Source organism: Canis lupus, chromosome 6, assembly GCF_048164855.1.
Source record: "Canis lupus baileyi chromosome 6, mCanLup2.hap1, whole genome shotgun sequence".
Classification (NCBI taxonomy): domain Eukaryota; kingdom Metazoa; phylum Chordata; class Mammalia; order Carnivora; family Canidae; genus Canis; species Canis lupus.
Genome location: NC_132843.1, coordinates 52760957 through 52773845, shown reverse-complemented (window position 1 = coordinate 52773845; position 12889 = coordinate 52760957). Strand labels below are relative to the sequence as shown.

The 12889-nt window shown below is 31.9% G+C and overlaps 1 protein-coding gene across 6 annotated transcripts in view; it reads left to right on the top strand.

Moving 5' to 3' along the window:
• The window catches only part of KIFAP3 (kinesin associated protein 3), a 157299-nt gene that overhangs the window by 136473 nt on the left and 7937 nt on the right, over nucleotides 1–12889 (top strand). For 2 of the 6 annotated variants that reach the window (XR_012032990.1, XR_012032991.1), the window contains one exon: nucleotides 7143–7308. The exons of the other annotated variants lie outside the window; for them this stretch is intronic. The gene's annotated coding sequence lies outside the window, so the exon portion shown is untranslated. The remainder of the gene's footprint in view (nucleotides 1–7142; nucleotides 7309–12889) is intronic. 6 annotated transcript variants of the gene reach the window in all.

The following is a 12889-nucleotide window of genomic DNA, read 5'->3' as shown; positions in this document are numbered from 1 at the left end:
TGTCTAGTGTTAAAGTTTATACATTTTTTATATTTATTAACCACATTTTTGTTGACTCTACCAATATATAAAAATTAGTTGTAAATTTAAATGGAAAGAAAGTAGAAAGTCTGTCAGCAAAGATGACTGCTTTTATGACATGCTCTTAGTTTTTAAAAAAAAGGATTTGGGGGGGTTTTAAGGAAATGGAATATAAATCACTATTATAAAGACTTGCTTACTGACATTCTAATGAAAATAACAAAATTATAAGTTATTTATTTGATAAACACCACCATCCCCTCCAGAAAAATAAGGCAGAGGAAAACACAGCATGTCATCTCTTATTTCCTGTAAATCGGGACTTGTTGATATTGAGCTTACTACTAAACTCAGAGATATTTTCTCATTTAAGGTTGATTTATTGTAGCTCATCTGTGTTTTGATTTAACGTGATTTAAGTATTCATGAACAATTGTTAAAAATTCCTTATATTAGAAATGTTCAACCAAATATTTTTATTTGTTTTTTAAAAAAACATGAAGCCTAGAGCAAATAGGTTTTTAAATATAATATTAATTAATTCCCATATTTCCCATATTGCCCATAGTCCTTCCAGATGTGCTATTACAAATAGCTCACCCTTCAGATATGAGCCATATGGGTTCTGTAAACTGATTTGCACTTATTTTGAATAGGAATTGTATAGATTGCAGATGAATTATTAAAGTATATGTATAATTGCCAAATAAATCTAAGAGCAAAATATTAAACTGTAGTAAATGAGAAAAGAATGTGCAAATGAAGACCTGCATGCTTTAATAAGTTTAGTGGTTACCTTCTCAGTTTCAACCAAAAGAAAAGAGTTGCCTTTTTTTTTAAGTTTTTTGGTTATTGTGTTTTAAAAAGGGGGAGGGGGCCTATAAAACTGCTTACAGAAGTATCTAAGACAAAAACAAGGAAATATAATGTTCTAAACTCAGCCGATCCAAACCACTTGAGCTGCTATGACAGCTCATAAAACTGAGAGTAGTTTTTAACTGGGCTCTGTTTTACATTGCCAAAGTGAATTTTCCTTGCAGGAAGTAGCCAGAGGGTTTATTTAGTTTCCAGTCCATGGCTTTGATCTTTCTGTACTGTCACATCTCGGGTTACATAGCCCTTTTTCACTGCAGTAAATCTGCAACAGTTAATGAGAATAAAATTTCCTCCTCCTTACTGATCGCATGCTGTTAAATGCCAAACCACAGCCAACTGCATATTTGCAAAATTTTAGCTACAGTGTATGAAAACAGTGCAATCAATTTAATCTTGTTGTCTTTGTAATTCATTTTATTGGGCTTTCTTCCTTTTTAAGTGACCTACTTTATCAAGTAAGTGGTTGCAAAGCCAAAGCTGGGAGAAAGATTTAGAATGTTAATAAACTGAGAGGAGAAAGGTGTGCATGTGTTGGGGAGGAGGGGTGAAGAAGTGGGTGCTCATGTGTATATACCATCATTGAGTTTCAGATTGGGTCCTATTTAATACTTTTGAAAGATGAAGCCTTCCTTTCTTTTCAAATAAAATAAGCTGATTTGTTATTATTTTGATTATGTTTTATGTTCCATTTCAACATAAATATTTACTTAATGAGTTTATTTAATAAGTCAGAACATTATTTTTCACTTTTGATTATAAGGAAGATTCTGTAGTTTTTAATGGAATTTAAAGGATTTCAAAAAAGTTGATCTCTACATTATAAGAGCTGTTCTTAAAGTAAAAATAACTTTTTTTAGTAAAAGTAACATTTTTTATAAGTATCTACTGAACCATCTTAAACAAATGGGTCATACTTGGTAATATTATAAATATCCATTGAATAAACTGATAGAAATTCAAAATCAACATTAAGCAAGCTGATTTTGTACATTATAAATGTATACATCTTCATACTGAAGTACAATAAAATTTTATATTTTTTTCTTTTGTGGCTACAGTGAAATCTCTCAGTTGAAGCATTATTTGATTCAGTTAGTGTATATTGTTAACTTTATTTCACTTACACCTTTAATCTTTTCTTCTGTCTTGTTTTGTAGTTGGCAACTGGAACTTAACTTCCCTCTCAAGAAATTCACACTTAGAGGCCATTTTAGATGATAGCCATTGATAAATATACTTAACTGATATTATATGTTTATATAGATCATGTGTACACATATAAATATGATATATTATAAAATAAATTAGATATAAAAGAAAGAAATCTGCTTTTAGTTTCTCACTATTAAATTCACAGTTCTGTTACAGCCATCTGCTTTCACAGAGTAAGGCATTTCTACTCTCATAAGAATCAAACTGTTGGTATATAAATCAACACTGCATAATACCCATTCATTGATTTAGAGCACTGTCATAAAAACAGTGACTAAAAATGTATTGAAGAGAATATTTCTAAATGGGAGGCAGTAAAGTCACATCTCCTAATAAAACAGAGGGAGGACCTTCTTTGGGAAAAGTGTCAGTTGCTAATTACCACAAGAAGAAAAGAGGGTAGGAAAGGAGTGGCTTGAAAATTTTAAAAGGCCCTAGGCCTTTCCAGCAGGTGTTAACATATAATGTAGAAATGTTGAGCTTTAAAATTTTAGTTTGTTCTCTTAGAATTATTGTGTTTTGCAATAAGCCTGTCTATGTGTACTTAAACTGCAACATTGTAGTTTCAAGTTAAAAAAATTATTGAGGCTGAAATAAAATTTTAGCCTCTGTATCTAGTATGGAAGGTTGTTCTATAGTCTGTTTCTTTGTTTTTCTGTGTCAGACCTTTAGTCCATAACCTACCCAGAATTCTGTATTTGAAAGCCCATAGAAATTTCTGCACAAAATAAACATTAATTTTTTTAAATTTTTGTTGTTCTTTAAAGAAAAAATCTTAAATAAGTGAATCTCCTCGAAAGTTTGTTTTTGAAACATGCACAGGCCAGTCCAGTTTTAAATGAAACTACTGGAAAGGAATAGAAACAACACAGGCTTCAAATACCATACAAATTTAATCTTTATTCGAATTGTATTATTTGAAAAGTTACTCTCTAAAATGGTTGCATCTGACTACAATAAGATATGTTGATTAATAATGATGGTATTTATTGAAATACATTTAATGAGTGCCAGGCAGTATGCTGATTGTTGTTTATCACATTCTTTATCTAATTTAATCATAACAACAGCTAAGGGAAGAAGACATTAAGAAAACCAAAGTTTATGAAGTAAAGCACCTTGCTCACAGTTATCATTCTACCACTTAATATCTTATTTTTACCCATCTTTCATTCTCCCTTCTGTTATGATGAAGAAAGTGTCCTTTTTTTCAAAGTCCAATCCATTCATTTTGTTCAGTCAGTCATTCTTGCTTTCCCAAAGACTTCTCTCATGCCACCCTTCTTTTCCCCTCTTGGGTCATTCTTGCCAACATACAATCATAGTCTGGAAACCCCCACATCACATTTTACCCACTTTTTGTTTCTCACTTCCCTTCATGTAATACTCTTCAAAAGACTCCCATCTACCCTTCAGGTTCTCTAGTCTGAAATCACCATTTTCATACTGCCAAATCCAGTGGACCTTTCTCATCTTTAACTCAGCAATGTTTGACACAGATGTCAAAGCCCTGCTTTTTGAATCTCTCATCTTTCAAGATACCCCACTTCTCTGATTTTCCTCTAAGCTCTTCTCCATTCCTTTCCAATGTTCTGTACTGGATATTCCTCTTCCTTTTCACCTTAACAATGCTTGCTTTAGGGTTTCAGCTCTGTTCTCTACAACACCCACTACCTAAAGGATTTCATCTAGATTCCATGGCCTTAAATACTAACTATAAGCTTATGTTTTTATCTGAGACCTCTTCTCTGAGCACCAACCATTCCTGTCACTATTTAACAGATCCAATTGCATGTTTCATAAAATCATCAAATGTAACTTTGATTTCCTACATGCAAATAAGTCCTTCCCCTAATCTCCCATCTCAGTGAATGTCATCATCATTCCGTAAGTCAAGCCATAGACTTTGGAGTATCTATTGGTTTGTTCCTTTTTTTCAAATACTACTACTTCAGAGAATCTTTTTCTGACAAAACCATCAAAGCAGCTCTTTTTCCCCCATCCTGTAGTTACTGCGTTAGCACCCTAATCATCTGTTTTGTGGCTCACTTGTTTATTTACCTCCTTCCACAAGAATGTAGTCTCCAGAAGACCAGGAACTTAGATTTTCTTATTCAAAGTTATATCTACAGTGCCTGGCATACACTAGCCTCTGGGTACATGTTTATTTTATAAATGAGTTATAAGGGTCAGAGCTGTTACTCAAATATATTGTATGTCTTACTTCATTTCCCATGCTGTATTTTGTTTTCAATGTTAACTTTTTTGTTATAATGTCTTAATTTTAGATTTAATCTTTACTATTTCAATATTCTTTCAAATGTACAATGCATAGTATTTATTAATATGTAATCAGTATGTATAATATGCTTGTATTTTAAAATTTGGGATAGGAACTTATGCTATATGGGAAAATTTTGAATAACCTATATAAGATTTAAAAAAACTGTCTTTTGTATTGCAATACTTTATACAGATAAAGATACTTGCCTTTGTAGTTAGGATTGAATTAAATTCTTAGTACCCGTGTATTATATTACTACATATCTATTTGAATCTACTAAGAAGTACTCATCTGTATTGAATGTAAGCATTCTCTACTGTAAAAAAATGTATTGCCAAGAGAAACTTGTAATGTCCCAATATTACAAGCTTTACATTAGTTTTCATTACCAAATAGCTTAGTTCTGTTAGAAAAAAATTCTATATCATACTTAAAATGAATAAGGGGTTTCTTTGATATTGTTTATTTCCTAATAATGGGTCTTAAATAATCACCTGTTGGTAATCAGTACATCAGAAGTTTAGCACATATGCTGTTGGAGGTTATTTTGTTATCTCCAAAAGATACCCTAAACTTTTACTTAAAGAAATTTAATGAAATTATAGAGAAATGACAAATGAAATTACTTTATAGAGTGTAAAATAAAGATATTGTCAAGGTAAGGATGTGCATTAAATGTTTTAACACTTAAATTTTCCTTTACTCAGTAACCTTTTTAATTGACAAGCACTTGGATGGGCTCTAGGGATATACAGATCAATAAGAAATAATCATTTTCCCTTTGAGAAGCTTATAGTTCAGGTTAAAATATAATTTTTGAGATGAGTTACAGTATCCTATTTATTATTCTTTGTATCAACTTTCTTTCTTTGAAAACATTTCAGGGTAATATATTAGCAGGCTTAGGAAGGGAATTAAGGAATTAATACTAAGTACATTGCCAGTATTTGGACATGGATGGTCTAATACATGTTCTGGCCCATTTTTATGTTATTTCCAAACCTTGATTAAATAAATGAATAAATAAGTGTATTATACATTTCTTTTTTTTAAGCTTTTATTTATTCATTTGTGAGAGACACAGAGAGAGAGAGAGAGAGAGGCAGAGACATAGGCAGAGGGATAAGCAGGCTCTACGCAGAAAGCCCACCCAATGCGGAACTCCATCCTGAGACTCTGGGATCACACCCTGAGTCAAAGGCAGACACTCAACTGCTGAGCCACCCAGACGTCCCTGTATTACACATTTCTGAATTGTCTGTAATCTTTAGCGGACACAGAATTAGTCTTTAGAAAAGAATGCCACTTTATCTTAATAAACAGTATCTTAAGAGTATGCTATTTGAAATATTGCTATTTCTTAACTTCCATTACAGTATATTATGCCTTCAATATTTTTTTAAAAATCAGATAATCTGATAATCTTACATGTCAATTGTATCTCAAAGCTGGAAAAAAAAATTTAAAAATTTTAAAGATTGTGATGAATTTCTTAGATAACAAAGAAAATAGAGTGAAAGATTCAGATTTTTTTGCATTTTAACGTAAGCAGTGCAATACTTGACAAATAATCACATTATTATTGAAATATATAACCTCTTGAATTATATAGGCTGTTTAATAAAACATCATGCTTTGATAGTCCGGTAATTCCTAAAATTTAGTTAATTCATTAGAATGATAAGCACTTTGGGAGGATTAGTCTAGACAGAAACTTGTTAAGGCTTTGTGATAGAGACAATGCTCTTTATAGACACATCAGTGTCCTACAAAGCATGATTTGAATAATTGCAATATTTGAGGAGAGCCGTTATATCAAAGAGTTTGATGTGAATGTTGATTTCTGATGCCTCTGATCTCGTGAGCAAAGGTTTACTGAGTAGAAACTTTATTTTACATGGTAGGTATGTGGATAGGCTGATAGATATTCCCAAGGGAACACATGACACTACATTTTAGTCTTTGAACTTCTTTTAACACTGACATAATTATTGATGAATTCTCAAAACTTTTAATTGAAAGAGGTTTCGACTGCAAAGGATTCGTATCAGGTTTTCTCATTAAAAAAAAAAAATGAACAACAACAACAAAAAAATGGCGGTAAACCTCCATTGGTGGTTATTTGGAAATGGAGATGTTTGGAGTTAAGGGAATTAATTATGAACTATAATCCTGTAGATTACAATCCTGTAAGAATTTTAGGCCAGTATGCTGTCTTTCAGTAGTGACCCAAACCACTTGGTAATCTCATAACTGCTTAGTGCCTCTACCAATTAAATAGAACTCAGACCTACTTCAGAGAGACAAGTGGGACAGTCTGTAGTAGAATCAATTTTCAAATATTACTTTGTTTTTATATCTCAGGAGAGTTATTAGTAATTTTCTAAACTGTATACTTCTATTTAATTGTTAACAGTCAATTATTGGTGAATTTAATTGTTAACAGTCAATTATTGGTGAATGTTGGTTTTTATGTAAAAGCTACATATTTCTAGTCTCATTTCAGACTAGAGAGGCACAATCAACAAATGCTTTCTTATGCTTCTTGATTGAGTTAAAGATTATAAAATAGTCTTTTGAAAAGACTCAAACAGGACCATAATTAATGATTTCCTGAATATCTTCTCTTATGTGATCATAAATCTGCATTGTATCTCAGGTAATATCATATAAATTAAGCCTATTTTCTTTGTTTAGCTTGATCTATAGTTAATACATCCCAGTTTTTCAGAAACTCTTTCCATTTCAGGTTTTTCCAGACAAAAACAAAGTACCTTCATATTGGCCTATCAGAAATTAAAAGGCAATATAATCTTAAAAAGGAATCCACACCTTTGTGTGAACAGTATCATGTGGCTAATTAAGAGCCCCTCAAATGTGAAAGGATGAGAGGAGGCTTCCATGAACATAGTTAGGCAAGTAAATCTTTAAATTGCAACTGTAACATAAAAATTACATCTTTTCAAATTGATACAAGAAACCCCATTCAAACATCATACTAAGATCTTTTTTGAGGTGGTAAAAATCCAGAAATTCTTAAAAGTCTCAAAAAGTTTTTATAAAAAGTTTTCTGGGTTTTAAGGACTTTATAAATATTGGACTATTGTAATTTAATTTGTTCTTTGTATACACAAGGGGAAAAAGGAAACTATTACAATTTCTTACAGTTGCATCTTGACTTTTTCCCCTGAAGTCTTGAGGTGAGGGTACTATTTGGCATCTCAAATGGGCACTGTAGTCATTTTAAATAAATCAATTTGTAATCTTTCCTTGTCCTGCATACTTGAAAAAAAACTAATACAGATACACCTATATGATAGTTTGAAATATTGCCTAAAACCCTATACTGTCTATAATCTCAAAAATGTATGGTTGGTGCATTCCCATCTCCCTGAAGATTTCTCCTCATAGTTGCCCAGCTTTGCTTATAAGTCCCAGGTTGTCAGGTTGGCACAACCCCAAGATAATGAACATCACAGAATGAAATACTCTATCCTACACACATGCATGACCTGTGCCCTTTTCAAACAGCAGTAAACCTGAGTACAGAAATGTGTGCAGTTTGGGAAGTGATGATTTGTGTGGAATAACCAAAAACCTTACCCTTGATTTACTACTCTCAAAATAAACTGACTGAATATAAAATAAGGTAAAGAAGCATGTAAAAAGACATTCCCAGTATTTTTCATCCCAACATGTGTTGCATCATTTGCATCAATCATGATATAGAATATGAAGGGTTTTGATCGAATAACCTTATTTGTACAAGCAGTCTACTCTCAGTATGGTAAAAGGAAGATATGATTGGCCATGGCGTTATTTTAAGTGCAATAACAATTAGTTGCCTATGTGTAAGCATAAATCTCTATGAATTATGTAATAGCCCTATAAAAGCAAACAGAAAGCATGTGTAAGAAGCATGCCAAATATGATAGAGTATGTCTTAACTGTCTAGATTTTACAACAGGAGCCAGAATTTCATAAGTATTTTTAGGGAAGGGTCTATCATTTTCATATGTCATAACAATAACAACGCCAAATATATGAGTCTGTGCTGTTCTTGTAAGAGACTTGGAAGTATAATAATCTGAAGGCATTTAAAGGGGATAGTGATTATTTTTATTCTACAAAAAAAAATTATGACAGTTACAGATATAGACTATAACAAGTTATATCATTAGAAGCAGAAATCATATCCAGATATTCTGGTTTTGAGGTCATTGCACCCCACTAACTTTAATAAAATTCAGGAGTTCTTGATAAGTTCATACTTAAGTTAGTTTTGCTAATAAGTATAATTTCCAGTTCTTAAGGGAGAAGAAATATCCATGCATGTCAGTGATAAAGGGAAAAAAAGTATCCTGTTTTCTTATGTTGCTTTGAAAATAACTTTAAAATATGGTAATAGGGTATAAAGTCAGAAAGGTAATTGTTAGTATCATATACATTCAATCTTTGAATTTGCTTGGTATCAATGCAGCGTGTTTCCAAAGGGTGCTTGGCCTTATTCTGTGGAGATGATCTAGAAATACCTTGTTTCATCATAAGACTACAATTTGGTTGAACAGAATGACTTCAATCAGTCCATATCTTGACAATCTAAAATTAGCCTTAAGTAAGTCATTCGGAAAAGGACAAACATTATATGGTCTCATTCCTTTGGGGAATATAAAAAATAGTGAAAGGAAAAAAAAAATAGTGAAAGGGAATAAAGGGGAAAGGAGAAAACAATGAGTGGAAAATATCAGAAAGGGAGACAGAACATGAGAGACTCCTAACTCTGGGAAATGAATGAGGGGTGGTAGAAAGGGAGGTGGGCGGGGGTGGGGGTGACTGGGTGACGGGCACTGAGGGAGGCACTTGATGGGAATTTATAAAAAATAATAAAAATAATAAAAATAAATAAAATTAGCCTTAGACATAAGTAGAAAATGAACTATTTTTGTTTTTGTTTTGCAGACCTATAACAAATATATTCTCAAGGACAAGAGAGCTCATGAAATTTAAGAGTAGAAATTTTCTTAGTACCTGTTCGTCTAGTGACAAATGCAATTGCTATCATATTCTACAATATACTGAGATTTCAAATGCTCTAGAGGACACCAAATATACTATGAAACATTTATCTGACCTGTAGTGATTATTGAAATTGTTGAATTAGCAGCTGGAAGTATTTTATATAACACTGACCAAAATAGATGTTTTAAAATATCATAATAATGTAAGGCAGTGCCTTTTAGTTTTACATTTAATATTATAAATATTATTTTGGATCAAATTTTCACACTGTCATGCTTAGCTATTTAAAAATATGCACTTTTAATTTATTTCAATATAGTTTCTATTATCTTTACTTGTGCCCTCAATTTTAGAAAAATATCATTTGGTTTGATTTTAGGTACCAAAATAAGTCTTTACTTATCAACCATCATTTGATATTTTTTAGCCTAAAAATTATTGAGACAAATGAGTAAGTAGACTATGACATAAATGGAAACTTTACGTTAAGCTTCTTATATTTGATAGAATTTTTTGAGATTGTTTTTTTTAATAACACTTATCTACCTCTTAGGTACTAAACAAAAGTGAAAAGTTTTAAAATATATCAAAATATCCCCAAACTGTACTATTTATTTAAAGACTTTGAAGACAAGATTTTAACAGAAGCTTAATGTTAATTTTTCATTTATGAAAGAGTGGTATGTAGCATGCATGTTAGGTAGCCATATTTACTCTGATTGTGTTTGCATGTCAGATTTTTGTCTCATAAAGAAAGATGAATTGATATAGCCCATTTTGCATAGCACTCATGATAATTTTAGATTCTCTTCCATCTTTTGATCTTGTTCACTTTCATAATACATTGTCACTTTAAGATTCTGGATGGTGCCTAAATTACAGTAACTGAGGGTCATTGTATATATTTTTTACTGAACTGAAAAGTTTTTAGTACTAATATTAACTTTTGAATTATGCTCAAGGTCTTAGACTTTGCAGCATGTTTAGTTTCTTTTCATTTCTTATTAGTATTTTTCAGTACTTAATAGTCTCCTGCTCCCACCTCCGACAAGAACTTCTCTCTGTTCAACATCAGAAACATTTTCCTATTTGGCATGTGCTTTCTAGTTCCCCAAGCAGTATAAGCAAATTGGAAAGTTCAGCTGTCATTCTTGGAAGGTCATAGATCACACTAGCAGCCTGAGTAATCCAAGAGGTTTTAAGTATCATAGCATTTAGTTTAAAGTGAAATTTGCTCTGACAGGGCTGGCAGACCAATAGGAAAAAGAAATATTTGTGCTTGGAGAAGTGCATATGTAGAGACCAAGAGTATAACTGATGGCTGGAAGTGATTTCAGTCTAAAAAAACAAATCATTAAGAGAGTGCATAGGGGTAAAATACACAGTTCATATTTTAAAGAGTCTCAAAATGAACCAGCAACTAAGGTTAGCATTACATAGTAATTAGCTGTGGTGTTCAGGCTTTAACTCACTCAGTACCAGACAGTATGGTTAAACTATCACTGTGAAAACATTGCTACTTATGTTATATTCTCTACTTTAAGCCTACAGCAGTAATTTTCGTACCTTAAAAAACCAAGGTATTATGACAGATTATATAAATGTTGAACCAGTAACAGACAAACAATTATTCAAAGGAGGTGCTAATGACTCAGTTTATTGACCTAGGGGTTACTTAAGCAGCTCAGTAAGTTCTCTTAACTTTTGGTGGTATGAAATGAGGCATTGCTTGATATTATAGAACTGCCAATTTCAAGAAGTCCTTGCACTTAATTGAAGAAATATAAGTTAAGGATGACTGGATGGTATACTTTCATTAAAAGATTATTATAAAAAGTTTGAGACCATTATAGGTTTGAGTAAATATTCACTTTAGCTTGATAATCGCATCTGACAGCTTTCATTAGGCACCTATGAGAGTATTTATCCTGTTACTTGCTACAAATAAGGAAAAAGAAAATATGTTCTCATGGGTCCAGTTTTTTCTCTCAAGTCATTGTTCTCTTCAAGCAAGCCAGTTCTGAGTCACAGGAATACAAGGTTGATAGATCCTTTTCTTGAATTCGCAGAGCAGAATAATAGAAGCAAAATGGAAGGGACTTCGGCTAGTTTGAGTTGACTTAGAAGCCCCCCTCCCCATATACACATATGGAAAAGGTTGATAAAATGTAACAAAAATTTATAATTCATGGCCAAATTCACAAAGAAAATAAACACCCCAGGTGATACACATACACACACAAAATAACCACCCACAAGAATATATTCAACTAGGTATAGGTTATATAGCATAGGAAAATGAAACTGAGTACCCTATATAAAGCCTAGAATTTCAGTGGGCTGCCTTTTTCTTATTTGAAAAAAGGACTAAATGATCTCAATTCACCAGACTAGATAAGTGACTAAAATTTATCTTCTGCCCCAAGGTCCTAGGTTAGGAGGATAGCCATCCAAGGGAAGGAGAAATCACAAGCTTTCCCATGTGCATGAATAGGTTCAGAATTTATGTTATTCACCTAACTCAGGGAACCCCAAATCAAGAAATTATTAAAATTGTTTCAGGATAGTGGAATCCCCAGGGCCTTGATATAAGCATATACAGAACCTCTCTGTAGAAATATTTCCAAGTTCAAGGGCCAACAGACAGGCAAAAATAAATAAAAGAAACTAGAAGTTGAACATAATAAAAAATTGTAAAGCTCATGAAGGGAAAGGACTCATGAAGTTGAACTGTCAGACAAAACATTTAAGAGTTAAGATGCCCAAGAACTGGAATTAATAGAAGGATCTCAATTACACTATAAAATTTTTAAAGATAAAAAGGAATTTAGAAAATTAATGCAATGGTATAATATGAAAAGGGCCAACTATAACATCTCCACATAAAAAATATAATTAAAATAGCCACTGGAGATCAGTTAAACAGATTAAGATGCATTATAAGAGAAGTGTGAATTAAGTGAAATTAGAGGAGCATCAGTGAAATGGAATTTCTTTACCATTTGGAATAAATCAGTGACTATTTTACACATGCTTCTTCCATAATTACTACAAGTTTTTATCTGAAGCATCTTAGTATAGTAACTAAATTGACAGGCTCTATCCCCAAGATGGTATATTTCTTCTTAAAACTAATAAGATGTCTTTAAAAATATATTTTTAAATAAATTCTAGATGAATACTTTAAGTAAAACCTCCTACTACTCATATCATTTGCCCTTGATTTTTGGAAAAATATTACTTGGTTTTATTTCACTAAAATGTGATTCTTTAAGATTGATTAGCCATTAAGTTTTATCATAATAAAAGGGAAATTGATACTCATGCATATAAAAGGTTAAGAATAAAAACTAAATAGAAAATAACAGCTAAACTTGATATATATTGGTAAAGCTTATCAAAAAACTGCTTAATTGTGCTCATCTCAGTAATACAAAGGCTCAGGTTCAATAAGTAACACCTTCAGCAACCTAAAAG